The 19,555-nt window shown below is 45.4% G+C and overlaps 1 protein-coding gene across 2 annotated transcripts in view; it reads left to right on the forward strand.

Moving 5' to 3' along the window:
* Positions 7,285-19,555, forward strand: part of CNGA3 (cyclic nucleotide gated channel alpha 3) — a 38,602-nt gene continuing 26,331 nt past the window's right edge. Inside the window, exon 1 of one of the 2 annotated variants that reach the window (XM_005686265.3) lies at positions 7,285-7,639. The gene's annotated coding sequence lies outside the window, so the exon portion shown is untranslated. Of the gene's footprint in view, positions 7,640-10,035; positions 10,552-19,555 lie in introns of those variants that run through there. The other variant, XM_018054886.1, reaches the window with a different exon arrangement.

Genomic DNA, 19,555 nt, shown 5'->3' on the forward strand with positions numbered 1-19,555 from the left:
GCAGGATGGGCTGTGGGACTGGGTGTCCATGCTGAGAGAGCTGCAGGAAGGCAACCACCCTGGAGGACTGGGGCTGAGACATCGGGAGCCGTGTGGTTTAGGCATAAGTCGGGGTGGGGGTGGGGATGGGGAAGAGACCGCTGGTCATTCTCACGTCCTCTCTGCTGACCAGTGGTGCAGCTGCCAGAAGTGGCAGAAGAGTCCCTTCCTGCTTCCTCTACGGAGTCAGCTTAACATCTTGCATTCTGCACAAAACAAATGCCTAATATTACACTGAGAAGCAGGTAATACTGGGGAGCTGAGAGCTAATGAACTAGTAAATGACATAGCATGGTTGAAGAATCCTGAACAATGGTGGGGGTATCCTGGACAATCATGTATTTGTCCACTCAATGGTCTATTAGAGGATCTTGGAATAAGAGAAGTACGTGGCTTTAAAATTTTTTTAATGATGAAGAACCTGAGTTCCACATTAATTCTCAAAGTTTCAAAGATTTTAAGTAAAATTCTTGACTATATGTCAGAACAAGTCCAGTGGTATTAAAAAGTTAATATTAAGTATAAAAACATGTAAAACCATCAAAAAAAGGAGTACCGCAACATATATGTAGTGGAATTATGCATTCTAGGATTTCAGTGAATTGAATGAATCTCGGAAATGTTTTATAAGTCTATAAAATAAATATTATAACTCAAAGGCAAGCCAACTGTGAGAAATATTTTCATCAAATAAACCAGAGAGAAGTTTCTCTCAGTATTGCACAAAAAGCTCATAAAAATTGGAAGGAAAGCACCAACTTTAATGTAAATGGGCCAAGAACATGAATTGATAATTCACCAAGAGGAAACAGAAGTAATAAACTGACATGAGAAAATGTTCAACTTTACTACATCTTACTGCGATGCAAGTTAAAACAATAATAGGGTAGAGTTTATGCATGAAATTTGAAAAATAGAATACGGGTGAAAAAATGGTGGAACTGGTAAATGATTTTTAGCAACAGAAATTGCTAAAACTTCGCTTGGCTTCAGATGTTTACATCTCTGGAGTAATCCTACTTCTGGGAACAGAAGGAAATAATTACCAAAAATAGGAAAAGATTCTATGCATGTGCTCATGGCCATCATTTAAGACTGAAAAATGGGAAATAATTTAAATGTACATAAAAAGATCAGTAAGTGTGTAAATCATTCTATTGATTATGTAATTCATTTGGCCATGATCATGGCCAGTGATAAACGGTTTGGCCATGACCAGAAAAGCATTGGAAACTAAATAGCAAGCTAGGCTATTCCTCAAGATAATTAAAAGTAGGATAACGAAATAGTATTTACACGTTGTTATGACTGTAACAGAGAACATGTGCATGTGAAGAAAAACTAGAACATAACAAAATGTAGAACTGATTTATTAAATTGATCTTTAAAGTTTATTGTAATATGATTGGGCAACACTTATCTTTTCGGCTGTGCCACTGCTTTTGCCCAGGCTCTCTGTAGTTGTGGTGAGCAAGGGCCACTCTTCATCATGATGCACAGGCCTCTCACTGCAGCGGCTGCTCTCATTGCAGAGCGCGGGCTCGTGGGCTTCAGTAGTTGCCACGTAGACTCAGTAGTTGCAGCTCCTGGGGTCTAGAGCACAGGCTCAGTAGCTGTGGTGCACGGGCTTAGTTGCTCTGCAGGACCCTCCCGACCAGGGATAGAACCTATGTTCCCTGCATCGGCAGGTGGATTCTTTACCACTGGGCCACCAGCGAAGTTTGGTTGTGGAATATTTTTTTTTTAATGTGGTAACCAAAATGAAAATAATCCATGTAGGTTTACATGAGAAGCTCTAAGCAAACCTCACCTCTTTCCTAGAATGCTCAAACTACCGCACAATTGTACTCATCTCACACGCTAGTAAAGTAATGCTCAAAATTCTCCAAGCCAGGCTTCAGCAATATGTGAACCGTGAACTTCCTGATGTTCAAGCTGGTTTTAGAAAAGGCAGAGGAACCAGAGATCAAATTGCCAACATCCACTGGATCACCAAAAAAGCAAGAGAATTCCAGAAAAACATCTTATCTCTGCTTTATTGACTATGCCAAAGCCTTTGACTGTGTGGATCACAATAAACTACAGAAAAGTCTGAAAGAGATGGGAATCCCAGACCACCTGACCTGCCTCTTGAGAAACCTATATGCAGGTCAGGAAGCAACAGTTAGAACTGGACATGGAACAACAGACTGGTTCCAAATAGGGAAAAGAGTACATCGAGGCTGTATATTGTCACCCTGCTTATTTAACTTATATGCAGAGTACATCATGAGAAACGCTGGACTGGAAGAAATACAAGCTGGAATCAAGATTGCCAGGAGAAATATCAATCACCTCAGATATGCAGGTGACACCACCCTTATGGCAGAAAGTGAAGAGGAACTCAAAAGCCTCTTGATGAAAGTGAAAGAGGAGAGGGAAAAAGTTGGCCTAAAGCTCAACATTCAGAAAACGAAGATCATGGCATCTGGTCCCATCACTTCATGGGAAATAGATGGGGAAACAGTGGAAACAGTGTCAGACTTTATTCTGAGGGGGCTCCAAAATCACTGCAGATGGTGATTGCAGCCATGAAATGAAAAGACACTTACTCCTTGGAAGGAAAGTTATGACCAACCTAGATAGCATATTCAAAAGCAGAAACATTACTTTGCCAACAAAGGTCCATCTAGTCAAGGCTATGGTTTTTCCAGTGGTTATGTATGGATGTGAGAGTTGGGTTGTAAAGAAAGCTGAGTGCCGAAGAATTGATGCTTTTGAACTGTGGTGTTGGAGAAGACTCTTGAGAGTCCCTTGGACTGCAAGGAAATCCAACCAGTCCATCCTAAAGGAGATCAGTCCTGGGTGTTCATTGGAAGGACTGATGTTGAAGCTGAAACTGCAATACTTTGGCCACCTCATGCGAAGAGTTGACTCATTGGTAAAGACCCTGATGCTGAGAGGGATCAGGGGCAGGAGAAGGGGACAACAGAGGATGAGATGGCTGGATGGCATCACCAACTCGATGTGCATGAGTTTGGGTGGACTCCGGGAGTCGGTGATGGACAGGGCAGCCTGGTGTGCTGTGATTCATGGGGTCACAAAGAGTTGGACATGACTGAGCAACTGAACTGAACTGAACTTCTCTATTAAGTCAGCATTCTCCTTAACTTTTGCTAATTCTGTAGAAACACGTCATCCTGAGGCTTCGCATCATATTAAATGAGGTCTGCTAAGACATGTCTCCTGTTCTGTACTGGGACAGCTGATTTTTTAGGACCCTGATGCAGAACATTATCCTTGTTCCTGTTACTATCTTTTTCTTGGTCTGTATTTTCAGCCCATCACTGAAAGCTCTCAAGCATTTTTTGGATCCGGATTTTACACCCCTTATTTGCCATATTTCCTGAAAGCATGTTAGCCATACACTCCATCTATAATGAAATGTACAGGACACTCCCAGGCCCTGATGAGAATGTGGTCCTGAGCAGTACTGAGCCCCAGGGTGACTCACATCTATTAATGAGCGCCTGTGATGGCATTCATGCTGCAGTCCACTCGAGCAGCCTTGCATTCGGTACACATTTGTCAGCTTTTACAATCGCAAAGGTAATTGGCCTTCCATTTGGGTGGAACAGGAGGGTTTTAGTCTTAGAGAAACACTCAAGTGATTTTCCCAGGCCAGGACCAGGTGTGGCTGCAATGGGGGCCAAGTTTGCCCTCAGTATCGAGTGTCTGTCATCCGGCCCTGGCCCCCTCTGATAGTACCCGCCACCCCCGCGCCCCACCCCCCCACCGTGATATCTACACCATGCCACCCTCACTGGTTTCCAGCATCATCGAATGCTCTCCTCAATCTGATCAGAACTTTTAATTTGATTCTTTATCCACCACATTCTAGCACCTGGAGTTACTGGCATTTTAAAAAGAACCAAAGTTCGAAAATAAAAGGATGAAATTCTGAGAGTGGACTTGCAGGCATTGGTAGTCAGACACAGGAGATTTGTACAGAGTGAGAAGGCTCCCACCCACATAGGCCTTTTCGGCAGCCCCTACCTGTCCACTGCCTGCAAGGCTGACCTGAAGGGGGCGACTCCCAGGACAAAGTAACTTAGATCCACAGTACCATGGACCTCCTTGGGCTCTTAATGACATTCGAATAGAATTCATAACTCCACATTTCATTATTTTCCTTCTGTTCTTCCAACTGCCAGGTAGGTGAGGGAAACAGAGGTCGTCTTCATGGTCAAGAAGGAAGCAGGCAAAGTGGGCCTTAAAAACTAAACACAATTGCCTCTCCCTGCCTCAGGCATTTTTCCCCCTGATGATTTTACACTGATTAGGAGAATTTTTGCTGGGGAAACTGATGCATCATTGCCTCTCCTGTGAACCTTGTCTGCCTCTGCGTAAGTATTTTATTTCCCAAAAGCCACTCCTACAAATTGCCTTATCATTCACCAAGGATCTAGGCCATCTGCCAGGGCTGGCTGACACCTTCCCCTTACTGATAAGTGGGCTTATCTGTTTGCGTTTCTACTTCTAATCTGCTAGTGTGGTTTATCTGCTTATCAGATTGTGTGTTCTTTGACATAATGGACACCATATGGCCCTCAGCAGAAGCGGCTGCCTTGTTGCCCACTTTTGGGCACAAATTATGTGCCTTTCAACACCAGTCTGTAATTATCAGGTTCCCAGGATGTCTGAAGTGTTTGGACTGGGCAGATTTTACATAATTAGAATAGCAAAAATTTAGTTCCTCTTCCCAGTGTTTTAAAATGAAAGTACATCATACGCACACAGAATGAATAACAAATTGTACATATGCAGAGTAAAACTGAAGACCTATGGCTTCAAGCAACATCACTGAATCTTAATATTGGTTGAGAAAAAAAAATCCCAGAAGACTATATAGACTGTAATCACACCATTTCTAAATTTTAAAACAATTAAAACTAAATATCACTGTTGTTCAGTTGCTGAGTTGTGTCCAAGAGTCTTTGCTACCCCTTGGACTGCAGCACACCAGGCCTCCCTGTCTTTCACTATCTCCTGGAGTTTGCTCAAACTCATGTCCATTGAGTCAGTGATATCATCCAACCATCTCATCCTCTGTTGCCCCCTTCTCTTCCTGCCCTCAATCTTTCCCAGTATCTGGGTCTTTTCCATATCACTGGGGAGTCCCCTAAGCCACACTTATCCAGGCTCATGTTCTAACTCAATCCTTCTGGGCATGACTAGTATTTATCCTTTCATTTCTCTGGCACTGAAATCACAGGTGAACAGAACTGGTCTCCTAGCTTCCCTGGGGCCAGCCTTCCTCAGCTCCCAAAGCCTGAGTGCCACCCTTTCCCCCACAGACCCCTCCTCTTTGCTTTAGTGAGTCCTGACTGAGACTGAAACAACATAGGGTCCACCCGGGCTCCCCTCCTCCCAATCTCACGTGCCGCATCAGAATAAAGAAGTAGCGTCTTCTCCATCATGCCCTTTGCACCGTGGTCTTCCTCTTCTGGCACAAGGCTTTGGGTTTCTGATGATCCCTATGCTGGGTCTCCAGATCCCATGGACCTGTGAGGACATGCCACTGGCTCATCGGGGGTTGCCTGGTGCTGATTGTGTCGTGCCTCTTGACAAAGGTGCCATCCATACACACCATCTTGTACCTCAGATGAAGCTTAAGCAATAGGACAGATCCTCAGTGTGTCTTTGGCCAAATCTGGACCCTCTATCCTGGCAGCCAAAGATCTTGCTCCTAGACGTCTTTCCAGGCAAATTCACAGAGACATTTTCTGTGGGCTCTTTCTGCTCATTCCCAGCCTCAGTTCATCTGTTTCCATCTTTCAGCTGCCAAAAGTTCTTCAGTAATAATTACCGACACCCACATAATGCCCTATTGTCCAATTATGTGCTCAGTCCTATAGTAGATGGCCTACTTTATTTCATCAGATTCAGTGCACTTCTCCAGCTTATCATCAATTTTGTAAGATCTTGTTTTCCCCTTCAGATCTTAGAAATGGTCTGCATTTCAAAAACAAAGTTCAAATGGATTTTTCATATTATGCCTCAAAAATTGTCTCCTGATAGCTACTACTACTACTACTTTCTCCAAAATCAGCATTCAAGATTCTTTAAAAGCTCTAAAATATTTCTGGGCCACAGAGGATAACCACCTGCTTCCTGTCTTCCCTGAGGACAAGCCAACAGGAAACAGCTCTTACTTGTATGGTAAATCACAGGGATTAGAAGAAATGCAGCATTTCTCAATAATAAGGACTATAAAAAAAAAAATTGCCCAGGGTAAATGATGTATGTTAGAGACTCTGTGGGCTAAGGAGACCATGGTCTCATGAATTGTTTTTTCTTCTCTTGTGGTAAATTCAATTCCAAGAGCCCAAATGACCAAACAAAAACTCTCTTCTCCATCTTCTGTGGCTTCGACTTTGTTTTATTGATTCACCATTTCCATTCATTTGTTTTCCTATAACCAGAATCCTTTGAATCTGAACAATTTAGCCTGACTTTTCAAGGAAGTTTTTTTTCCTCTAGGCTTTGTGTCCCTTCTGTAAGATAAATGTGTGTACATATGTCTAATTCGTTATTTCTCCAGTGAATGGGATACACTTCATATCTCCCTTCAAATCTGCATGAACTTGAAAGCTTGTCCTCTGAAAACAGTTTGCTCCATGAATAGACAGTTTGACAGGTATGTTCAGGAAATGCCAGGTGCCAGTTCAAGTCCTCAGAGAAGCCTCTGGTTTTCAGGCTCCTGGGGGGGATCTGCTCCTTCAGAGTTTCTTCCTGTAAGGGTGTTAATTTATGGGAACCTGGAACCCAGAGGCTTCTTGTCCCAGACAAGAAAGCTGGACTCCTCCTGGGACCTGTTCATCCAGAACCGGAGAGTGAACAGGAGGTGAGATTAGGTCTTTAGCCTTAATATGTGTGTGTCAGATACATGCCTTCTGTGGAGAAAGTGAGTTTGCAGAAATGTATAAAGTTTTTTTCTTCAAAAAGAGTTTAGGCACCTTTGGCCTCCATAGTGGGCAATGAATACCAGCTGGATTAATAGGTTTTAATTTTTAGTTCCAGGAATCTGTGTTGTCTGGTGTGATAGAAGGAAACCCAAAACTCTGCAAGGAGAATACACCATATTCCCAAGAGAAATTTGTTTCTAAAACTCTCCCTCCTAAGATTGTAAATGAGTTTAAGGGTATATATATTCCCACCTTTAAACTTCAAACTCCCAGATCTCTGCTGCGTCCTCATGCGGTGTGAATTACACTACCAGTTTTAAAACAAAATCCCAGGAAGGAGTCCAAGGAGGCTGTTCGAGAAGTCCAGATTTGACAGACGGACTTTGCTGCTTGCTTGCTCCTGGCTCGCCCCTCTCGTCTCGGAGGGCAGGCTTCAAGCGGCTTCGGCTTCTTCCGGGACCGCCTTTGAGGCTCCAGAGCCTCACCTGACTTTCGCAGAGAGAGGGAGGCAACCAGCTCCTTCCGTTGCCCGCAGAGGAGGGTCCGGGGGCTGGAGCGTGTGGGAGCGAGCAAGGCAGGCGCTGCTGTCCAGAGCGAAGAGGAGACGCTCCTCCAGGCACAGGCGCGCCGCGGAGAGCTCAAACTTTGGTGGGGTAAGGAATTTAGGGGCTCTTGAGCTGATGGTTCTTGGGGCGCTGGGAGGTGCGCGGGGGACCAGACTCCAGCATGAAAGTGGATTAAAGATATGCGCTCAAGGGACTAGGGTCGCGAGGCCCTCTGGTGGGCGCGGCGCTGTCCGCAGCCCCCGGTTCTGAAACAGGGGAGAAAGGGACAGAAGCAAGGGCCAGCTCTGTTCCCATCCAGGCACACACATCCTTTCAGCAGCAATCAAAGGACTAGAGGCCGTCCCTGTTTCCTAAATCTATCGCACCCCCGTCTACTCACGTCCCGCAGCCGCCGGGCTGGGCCAAGTCAGGCTGAGCCGTCGAGGCTGGAGGCAGAAGAAGCTGGGCTCCTTCAACAGAAGGATGCACCTGGCACCACCCCCAAGACACCTCCCCGAGATCCCGGGTGCCCGGACGCCCCGCCTTCCCGGCCGCCTCTTTCCCCGGGGTCCAGATCGGGGTCCCGCGCAGAGTCTCCCCGAGTGTGCGCGGCTCCTAAGGAAGTTGTGACCACGACTTGGAGGGAGCAGGAGCCAAGGGGAACGCGGACGGGGGTCGGGGGACTGCCTCCGCTGGACCCTACTCAGCCTTGAGGATCCGGAGACAGGTGGGCTGAGGAAGAGGCAAAGAATTAAAATTCTCTGGGGGAGTGAGCAGTCACTTTTGTTTTTTAATGATAAAATCATAATCCGAGATCTTGGCTGCTCCTGCCTTAGGGGCTTAGCGTTCAGGAGCAAGAAGGGGCGGGGTGGGGGCCCCTCTGATTCTTAGCAATCCCCTAAGCGGATAATCACACGGGCTCTCTGTCCTCGTCCTCAGACTTTTCTCCCCAGCTCAGCCGCCGCCCCCATTCATTCCCAGTCCTCCAGGGGCGCGGCCACCAATCCCTTGCGCTCCAGCCTTCCCGGGCAAGGGCTGGATGACTGGAGGAAGGAAGGGCCGATTCATTCTCCTCTCCGTGTAATCCCCCAATTCACAGCTACCTTATTTTATGCTGTTGTTGAGACTTTAAACGTTGTCATTCTGAAGTGGGTATCCCTAGTTAGACGCAGGATGTGGCCGAGGATGACGGGGGCAGCAGCAAAGAAAACCCTGAGCCCGGGTCTGTGGTCTCCGCGGCGGTGGACCCGGTGCCCGGGACAGGCAGTTCGCTCGCTCAGGGCTCCCTGCGAGGGGTTCCGCCTGCACAACTCCTCATCTGGACACCCGACAGCATGATAGTGGGCGCTCCTCTCCAGATCTTCCAGAGGGGCGAAGCTGGGGCGGCACCTTCCCTGGTACCTCCAACTCTGGGGCAGTAGCTCCAGACCTGGATTCAGGCTGTCTCCGGGAGAGTTCAGTCTCTCCGGACCTGTCCTCCAGCCTGCCAACCTGCACACCCACGCGCGCACACACACTTTCATTCATAAAAATTCGCAACTGATATCGTTGTCTACGCATGGGGTGACATACTTAAGTGATAAATCACTGGATGGGGGGCTGGAAAGTCAGGCCGGGGGAAGGGAGGAGAACGCTGTCACAGCCACTAGCTCTAAGCATGTACGCCCAAGTTTCGGATTTTTAAAAATTCTGCTGGGTCAGGGAAGCGCGTTAGGATTTCACTGAACTAGTGGGAGAATTAAAGGACGTGGCGCCTCTGTTCCGTCATAAATGGGGCCCTCGATGGGCGCTGGATGACAGGAGAGAGTCACTGGATGCTCTCCGGGTGACCACTTCTGCAAGGTCTCAGTCACTTTAGCACGAACTTTGGCCAGGACTGCTTGTGCCTCTTGCCTTTGATGCTCCTGTGCTTAATGCGTTTCCTGTCCTCATTCACTATCTGCCCGCGGTTGCAGCGTCTTGTCAATAATGGGGTTGCCATGACGACCAATTTCCCATCGCCATGGTACCCTGGAGGTAAACAGTTGGAAGCTGCAGAGGTTCCTGAGTAGTAGCTCCCCCAGATCCTGCACAGCCTGAGGGTTTCCTGCAGTTGTGAAAGAGGGATGGCAATGATCGGGTACTGCCGGCGCTCACTCTTCCCCTCCCCACCCACCACGCACTGCCTGGCCGCCTGTTCACCTGAAACCCTTTCTAATCCCTGTGGCCTCCAGGTTGGGATGGGTCAAGTTTCCATTTCCATCCTCCAACTGTTACAATGAGCCTGGGGGAAAATGGTTTTCGCTCTGACCTGACTCATGTCTGCTGCTCACTGACTGCTCCTGAGTACAAATGGCAAGACTAAGCCCTGTGGGAGACAGAATTAACTACACTAACACAGCCCCTGGTCTCCGCACACCCCGCTGCAGAGACGGCCTCCTCTCGGGACTGAAATACCGGCGATAGTGTCCGGAGAGTACAGAGGTGGGGATGACAGACCACCGCCACCCCTTCACTCAGGGGAGGACATATTGGAGTTGAAACTAAGGAATTTCAACTGAGGAGCAAGAGGGAAAAAGGTCTCTAGGCAGAGGGACTAGCAGGAGCAAAGACGTGAATTTCCTCCGCACAGGCTAGCCCCGCGGTAGCACAGAGACTCATATTAATCAGATGGGCGGGGCGGCGCGCAGCCGTTAGCTCACGACAATTCTCGCGAGATCCTGAGCGCGAGGCCCAGAGCATGTTGGTCAGAGGGCCTGCTCGCTTCTCAACGGTCGCCCTCACAGTGGTCATCATGGCGGAGGGTGCTGAGGGAGGTGGATGGCAGCCTTCTCCCCAGGACCCTCCAGGTCCTCTAGCCTTGGGGCCAGTGGGTGAGCTGGGGGTCCCAGGACAGGCTGAGGGCTGTGTCCTCGGTAGCTCCAGAGCCCCCGGCCCAGCTGCCCTGGGAACCTCTCCCCCTTCTAATGGCGGAGGTGGTCTTCACAGGTCCGAGTCTGTGGAGGCCTCAGCAAATGGAGTGTGTGGACACTGCCATTCAGGTACCAGCTTCAGTCTCTCCCTTCAAGTTTCAAAACTGGGAACAGCATAGATCGGTTGTCAATTCCTAGTAAGTGGCTGGAGGTGCGGGTTAAGTTCAAGGACCTTGCACATGGTTACTTCAGGTCCACCTCTGTGGGTGGGGCTCTTCTCAACCAAGGGCAGTTGTCAGGAGCTGGGAACTGACCTGATGAGTATTTGCTAGAATGGGTATTCCTGTTGATCCCATATAAATGCTTCTCTCCAGGTTAAACGACAAGCTGAGGGCTGGCTGGGTTCCGGTCACCCAGTGGTGATGGCTGAGCAGGGTCTGGGGACCTGGTCCTCCTGGTTGCTGGCAGGAGGACCAAGACTGGGTGCTGGAGGGACCCTCCTGGGCAGGGTGAAGGGCACCAGCAGAGACACACACCCCACCCCGCCTTCGCCAGGGCCGAGGCATCAGAGGGAGAGAACTGAGTCTTGGGACCTTGCGCTTCCTTTTCAGAGCAGAGAATAACATTTGTTGTTCGGCCGCTAAGTCGTGTCAGACTATTTGTGCTTTACTACTTTCTTTGGTGGATTTGGTGGAGGTTTACAGGAGCCTTGTGACCTGACCATGACCTGACCTCTGGAACAAAGAATGTGACCCCAAGAAGTTTGCAACAAGTCACCACACCCGTCCATCACCTTTCCTAGAAAAAGGCTTTACTGAAAGCTTTTAGAGCCCTGCAATAAACCTTTCTCTGCTCCAAACTGCAACATTTTAGTTTTGATATTACTTGGCCTCCTGTGTTTCTGGCACACAAACTTGCATTCAGTAATAGATTCAGAACGTCTCAGCAGCTTAGTGTATTGCCTATGCAATGTCTGCTGTTCCAAGGCTTGGTGGAGTTGGGGGCCAGGGTTCCATCAATGGGGGACTCTGCTGGCCAGAGCCTGCCACTCTGTCCTCAGCTGCTCTGGAAGGGGGACTGAGAAGTAAAAGCCAGTGCAACTGGCTTTGGTGAGCATTCTATGCCAGTAAGTGGGATGAGAAAACTCATACCACCTTTAAGGAAAGGGTGAGTGGTTTGGTTTAAATGGGGCATCAGTTTTAAGATAATATGATCAAGGTTACAAAATATCTTTAATGTCATGCCAAGGCTACATGCTGGAGAAAATAGGCCACATCTAAAAGTTTCTGATTGACGTGATTAGAACTACTGTGTGGGAATTCCCTAGTGGTCCAGTGGTTAGGACTCTGCGCTTCCACAGCAAGGGGCATGGGTAGATTTGTTTCGACAGTCCTGGAGAGAGGGACAAGAGCCTGGACAAAGGTGGGAGCAGAACTCAAGAAGCCAGGAGCTGCTTCTGATTGTTCACTGTTACACCCCTACTGCCTGGTATGGTCCTGGCACATGGTTAGGGTTCAAGCCATTTCTGAGTTAGAGAATGGAAGAATGGAAGGCAACAGAGGGGACAGATAACCTAGAGGACTTGGTGTCGGTAGATCTAGGCAAGTGAGGGAGAGAGAGGTCTGGAAGCTTATGCCAGTCTTAGCTGGGGGATTAGCAGGCTCCAGTGGGAGGGTGCCATTCAGGTCAGTTTTGTATCAGCTCTTCCCTGGATATGCTGCGTCCTCTCTCGCATGGCCCACAGCCTGGCCCTCATCTCATCCCCAAATCACTTCTTTTGTCCTGTCTTATTTATTTACTTTTGGCTTGGCATGCAGATCCTAGTTCCCCTACCAGGGATTTGGAAGCATGGCATCTCAACTACTGGACCACCAAAGGAGTCTCTCTTTTGTTATTCTATGAGGAATTTCACACATCCCATCTTGTATTAGAATAATCTACTGTAGGAGTTAAACCCAAACAGACTTGCTCCCCAGTGCTGCCACCATTGTTAACAATAACTGTTGTTAGCCATTCTGAGCCCAAGGTTCTTCATGTGCAAATTGGTAGCAGGAGTTACACTATCTGCCTCATTGGCTTGTTGGAGAAGAAATGAGGCAATTGGAGTGAATTTCTCAGCACAGTGCCTGGTATGGCAAGTGCACAAAGTTGGATACGACCATTTTATAATTTACTATAATGACAGTGTACTACTTTTATAATCATATCCCAAAAGTTAATTAAGGGGAAATAACACACTTTACTTCCTGTGCTTGCAGCTAGTCTTGGAAATGGGTCCTTGGGGAAAGAAGGGAGGTGCTTTGCCTGGCCTTGATGACTGTGAGTGTGTGTGTGTGAGTGTGTGTGTATTTGTGTGTGTTGGGAGGAGCAGACATAATTCTGCAGAGAACATCTATAAGGCTGGCTACAGAGATCTGGGTTCACTGGCTCTAGGAACATCTAGAAAGTAGTTTCATCCTCTTGGAATCTCAGCCTGAGCAGCTGAATCTTATTGCAAAGTAGTCATTTAGAAACTGAGTGCACTTAAAGCTCAGGAAACCAGAGTCCCATGAATTTTGAATCATCTCTGCTGAAAACCAAGACACTTTCCAGGCATGTGGCAAGCCTCTGTTTGGTGGTTGAGTAACAGAACTAACAACATTGTTACAATTTCAGTGCATTCTCTTTCACCCTAAATCTCTTCCTGTTTGGGGACAATGTTAGCTTTTTTTCTCAGTCAGGAATTGAAAATCTACAGCTGGTATGTGCAAGCTTCCCTTTGGTTGGGTTGTAGAAATGTGTAGAGTTCAGAAGCAGGAGAACTCCACCTTCTGCGGGTTACAGTTTAACACTTTCAACACTCCAAAAGGAAATCCTGCACCCATTATCAGACATTTTCTTTTCTAACTCCCTTCCCATCCTTGTCCCTGGCAGCCACTAATCTATTTTCTATTTCTATGGATTTGCCTATTCTGGACATTTCATACAAATTGAATTATATGATATGTGGCATTTTGTGTCTGGCTTGCTTACTTAGCATAATGTTTTCAAGGTTCAACCATGTTGTGGCAGGTATCAGTATTTTATCCTTTTTAATTGCCAAATAAAATTCCACCTGAATAACATTATGTAGATAGACCATATTTTTTTTTAATCTAGTTATCAGTTGATAGACATGTAGGTTGTTTCCATTTGGGGACTATTATGAATAATTCAGCTATGAACATTGAAATACAAGTTGTGCGGACATATATTTTCATTAGGTATCTGCCTGTGAGTAGAATTCCCGGGTCTTATGGTGACTGTTTTCAGCATTTTGAGGAACTGCCCAGTTGTTTTCCAAAGTGGCTACACCATTTACAGCATTCCTACTAGCTGCGTGTGAAGACTCCAGCTTCTCCACATCCTTACCAACACTTGTTATTGTCTGTTTATTTCTTAATTATAGCCCTTACAGGCAGTGTGGCGTGATATCATGATTTTGACTTACATTTCTCCATAACTATATATATTAAGCATTTCTTCATGTGCTTGTTGAATTATTTGTGTATCTCCTTAGAGAAATATGTATTCAAGTCCTTTGCCCATTATTTAATTGGGTTACTTGTCTTTTTATTATTGAGTTGTAATAGGTCTTTACATATTTTGGGTACAAGGCCCTTACCAATATATAATTTTAAATTATTTTTTCCATTCTGTGGGTTGCCTTTTTACTTCTTGATGGTATCATTTGATGCACAAAGGTTTTATTTATTTTTTATGAAGCCCAACCTTTTTTTTTTTAGTCCATTATACTTTTGATGTCGTATCTAAGGAACCACTGTCTAACCCAAGGTCATGAAGATTTACTCCTCTGTCTTCCTCTAGAAACTTACGGTTTTAGCTCTTATTTTTAAGTCTATGACCTATTTTGAGTTAATTTTTATGAATGGTATGTATTCTTTTACATACCAGCAACATTTGATGAAAATACCATTTATTCTTCCCCTCATTGAGTTATCTTGGCACCATTGTTGAAAATGAGTTGATCACAGATGCCCTTAATCAGGTTGAGGACATTTCCTTCTAGTCCTAGTTTATTGACAGTTTAACATGAAAATATGTTGGATGTTGTCAAATGCTTTTCTTGTGCCATTGAGATGAACATGTTTTTACCCTTTAACCTATTAATACGGTGTAGTGTGCATTGTTGTGCTTAGTTGCATCCAACCCTTTGTGACCCCATGGACTATAGCCTACCAGGCTCCTCTGTGCATGGGGATTCTCTAGGCAAGAATACTGGAATGGGTAGCCTATCCCTTCTCCAGGGGAACTTCCCGACCCAGGAATCGAACCCAGGTCTCCTGCATTGCAGGTGGATTCTTTATCAGCTGAGCTGCCCTGGAAGCCCAATATGATATACTAGGCTGATTAATTTTGGATGATAAGCCAACTTTGCATTCCTAGAATAAGTATCCCTTGACCGTGGTATAAGATACTTTTTTATGTATTACTAGATTTGGTTTGCTAGTATTTTGTCATTAAAATCTTTGCCTATTAATATAATTTTCATCTTCTCACATTAAGTTCTGATATTTAAGTTGTTTGTACTGTGCCATGTCCAGAGAATATTGACATTATATAGTTGCTTCCCCTTTCTGTTTCTGAAACTCTAGAATATTTTTATCTCCTCCATATAAGATAACATTCATAGAAAATAGGAGAGGACTATCAGGTACAATATTTGCACTGTAGAGTTTTGTCCCATCATGGAAATTCTGAAACAGAAGGCCCTTTAATAGTCTACTGGGTCTTGGTTTGTAACTCTGTTCCGCAGAGTTCCCAAAGGTATTCTACCTGCATTTTAAGGGTTTTTAAAAATGTATATTTAAATATTTTAAAACCCCAAATGAATAGAGATAGCATTGGTTGGTATGATGTGTTCCATACCTAACTTTACTATTTGGATATTATGGTCAAAATTAACTTCTATCCCACTTATTGTCTTTATAAAAATTATCAAACATTTAAATAGAACACTACAAGTGAATGTTTTTTGAATTGGGTTTCTGTGGAAGACTTCATCTATGTGCTATAGTCTATGTCCCATTATTAGATGAAGAAGCTAAAGTGCTGGGTCACATGCCCAAATTGAAGGCTGAGCTGAGAAGAGACTCCGGCTCTCCTTTCTCTTAGTACAGTACACATGACCACCCTTATTGTCTTTCCAATGTCATGTGTCGCAAACAAAAGATATTTTACTCAGAGGGAACTGCTTGAAAACACAAAACCGTTATCATTGAGCTCATGGTCTGCTCTGGTCCCTGTGTTTGTTCTGTGGCTGGCTCACATGTCTGAGTGATTCAGTGGCTCAGCGTTAGAGCTTTTCCCTTCTACCCTGAAGTTCTCAGATGAAATAGGAAAGAAGGGAAAGGCAATCAGAAGTGTGCTTTAGATAAAAGTTCCAAGGTGTGCAGACTTTGTGGGAGCTACTAGCTTATCTTTGGAGTTTAATTTGACAAAATGAGCCTGCCCAACCTTACAGTTACTGAGAATTAGCTGAGTGCTTTTGGCCCAGAGTGATGCTAGGTAAAAAGTTGAGTTGTGGAGGCCTGAAATGGCTGAAGCCCGGAGACAGGTTACTTTTGAGAAGATCAAAGACCCCAAGTGGTAAAAATGGTCCATCCCAACTGAAGAAAACGGAAGCCTGGGCCAAGTGTGTGCGCCCAGCAGGACTGCAGGGCTCTCCTCTGATGGGGATTCCCATCTGCTTGGCGTGGCTTTGTGTCTAGACTTAGTGTCTCACTGATCGGACCTGCCAGGCCCTGATTGAACAGGAGTGTGATCCTAGGACAGTGATCATTCACAGAGGCCTCACACCTCTCTATTGGTGCACTACATCCAGGTTTTGGAAAATGACAATGTCAGTCGACATACATGGAACCAGGACTGGTTTTCATGTTTAAGCCAGAATAAAAAAGAGGACAGGACATGGACAATATTTTTTAGTATGAGAAGTTAGTCATCACAAGTGGGGACCAAGATTTTTTTTTCAGAAGCACATTTCAATTTAAAAAATAAAGCTTTACATGTTTTAACTTCCTTTGTGGCTTACTTGCTCTCTCCCTCATAAATTCCCCTTCATTCTTAAACAGGACGTAAATGTTCAGCATGACTCATTCACAGAAGTGTTAGGAGGATCAAAGGAGTTTAATACAACTTAAGTTATCAAGAACAGTACCAGGCAAAGAGTAAATGCTAATAAATATACTGTAGTAATTATCATTGTCATCATTGCAGTTACTCACCTGAATCTTCCTCCATTTATGCCACCTGCTTTTTATTACCTACCATGAGTATATGATGAGTGTTTTGGAGGATAAAATATGTTAAGTAAAGTTTATTAACTCCTTTAAGTCTTCTGGAGTTAATAAAGGAATGAGAAAAACACAAGAATAGCTGGGCAAGTTGTGTTAGACTCCTGCCTACTTAGATGTCCAAGCTGAGAACCGTGGAGAGAGTTAGAGCTATGCGCAAAAGACATCAAATCCTTAAAGGTGCACAGCACAGTGGTTCACATGTGGTAGATGTCGAATGCTGTTAAATAAGTATGGTGATTGCTCTTCACATAAGGAATCTCCTCAGACCTCAGCGGTCCCTAAGGCAGAATTAGCCCCCCGCCATCTGCGTTGCTTCCCGTCACGCCCCTGCCTCTATTCCAGCGCCTCTCTTTCCTCCCGCTGCTGTTTACACGCCTGTCTCCTCATGTGCTTTTGTGTCTTCAAGGACAGGGACCTGTTCTCGTCATCTTCATTCTCCTCAGGGCCAGGTGCAATGTTTAGGACACTGAAAGGATCAGTAAGTGTGTCAGTGGGAAGAAAACACGTTGGATTTAGTGATGCTGTAAAAAAAAAAAGAAAGAAAGAAAGAAAGAAATTGTCTGAAACAGTGTGTCCTAAATTCCCCAGTCAAGCCCTGGAAAACACACATGGATTTGGGAGATGATCACAAACCACTCACACCTGGGATCCGCTTCAAGGTCACTCTACTAGTTGGTAGGATGTATCTTCTTCCCATGCTTAAAAATTAAAATTATATTTGTGTACTTCTAATCTCCTGCAGTGGGTGTGATAAAACAAACCACAACATGGACTTCAGGGTCAGAGAGGCCCCAACCTGCATTTCCTCATCTTCAAAATCAGCTTCACTATTACCTCTTAAGGTTCCTGAGGATGTACAAATAATGGATATGCAGGTGTCCCACACTCAGGGGACCCTGGCTGGATGGTGATTTCCATTCTCAACAGAGCCTCGGTATTACTGATTTTAATTTCATGATCTCATCTGTGAGTTCTAGAGTTTATGGGACCAAGAGATGTGAAAACACTTGGGCGGTTGGGGAATCCCTTGGATTAAATTAAATGTTTATCCTGCCTCTCCTGGGCTTCCCATGTGGCTCTAGTGGTAAAGAAACTGCCTGCCTATGCAGGAGACATAAGAGATGCGGGTTTGATCCCTGGGTCAGGAAGATCCCCTGGAGGAGGGCACGGCAACCCACGATGGTATTCTTGCCTGCAGAATCCCATGGACAGAGGAGCATGGCAGTCCATAGAGTCTCAAAGAGTCAGACACGACTGAAGTGACTTAGCATGCATGCACCTGCCTTTCCTGTTTGAGTCATACTACTGAGCAGCCAAATAGTGTCAAATTTTCTTTTTTTAAGAATATTTCAGCTAACTTATGAAGATGGAATGGTAGACTATCACCAATATGCAACTCCTAATGAATCAATGATACCAATGGCTGCTAAAATCACCCAAAGGAATATTCTTGCAAAAAAAAAAAAATATGGAACCCAAATTTAACCACATCCTGAGTACAGCTACCAGTTTACAGGAAACATTGTAAAACTGGAATTGGCAAAAATCCATACTGTAGGAAACTCAATAGTATAAGCAGTTTTGTTTTTTTCCATAAAAAGAAAGAAGAGAAATGCATAGAAACTTTAGATTTAAAAATACCAAAGAGATACATCAAGCAATCAGAATATATAGACCTTGTTTGGATCCTTATTCGTTTAAATAATTTTAAAAAGACAACCATTATGACATTTATGAAACAATTGGGGGAAAAGATCTTATGGTTTATCTTAAACTAACATTTTCCTTTAATTATGTACATTTTGCCCTGCCCTGCCCAACCTTGTTCTCCTGGATAAAGAACACAGAATTAAAAAAGAAAATTAGATTACTTCTAACCCTTGAGAGGTCTGGGTCAAGGGCCCACTTACCATGTCTAAATAATAAAAAACATTCTCTGAGTTGAGGGAATTCCCTCCTCTCACCATAAGAACCCACAGAATTTTGGGTAAGGGCATACTGGCAGGCAGCTTTTTGGGGAAAGTGGTTCCAAGGAAGAGAAGTAAGAGTCTTGGAAGACAAAACAAGGAAAAAAGGGGAAACCACCCCAAGTGTAGATTATCAAACTAATCACCACTATGGGCAACTGGTTAGATCCTTCAAGGGGTTCTGCAAAGAGCCCTGTAGAGTATAGGTCTGAATTGTCTCTCTGAGGGAACAAAAGAGGGGAATATCTATCCTTGGTTCTGGGTTCTGTCAGTCAAGGGTTGCCCAAGGAGGGCTTGCAATCTAGCACTTCGGGGTTTGCACACGTGTCACAATGGCCTCAGAGCACGGTGGCATGGGGAGATTTGATCTCCAGTCTCCCATCCGTGGTTTGCCCTCTTCTTTTCCCTTTGGGTTTATCCCAAGTCACAGGGGAGACTTTCACACATGCACATGGACATTCTCCTCACACCTCCAAGCTCCATTTAACCCTCCCGCACAAACAGCTCCTCCTGAGCCACCTGGAACACTGACACACTTCTCAAGAAGACAGACCTGGGAAGAGGCCCCAGCAGGCTCGAGAGCCAGTCCACAGCCTGCTGGGCAGAGAATTTGGGGGTCCAGGGCATCCAGAGCATGGCCTAGGGCAGGGGGAACGGTTCTGGGTGGACATGTCCCATTGGTCATGGGCTATGGTTGGAAAGAGGTCAGAGTGGGTCCTTTAAAGAATGGGACCCCAGGCAGGGGTCCTACTGCTTAGGCCAAAAAGCAGTGCCAGTTCTTTTCCACCTGCAGACTTTACACTATCAGGCTCTGGAGTCAGATTTTTG

The sequence above is a fragment of the Capra hircus genome, chromosome 11 (genome assembly GCF_001704415.2).
Source record: "Capra hircus breed San Clemente chromosome 11, ASM170441v1, whole genome shotgun sequence".
Lineage (NCBI taxonomy): Eukaryota > Metazoa > Chordata > Mammalia > Artiodactyla > Bovidae > Capra > Capra hircus.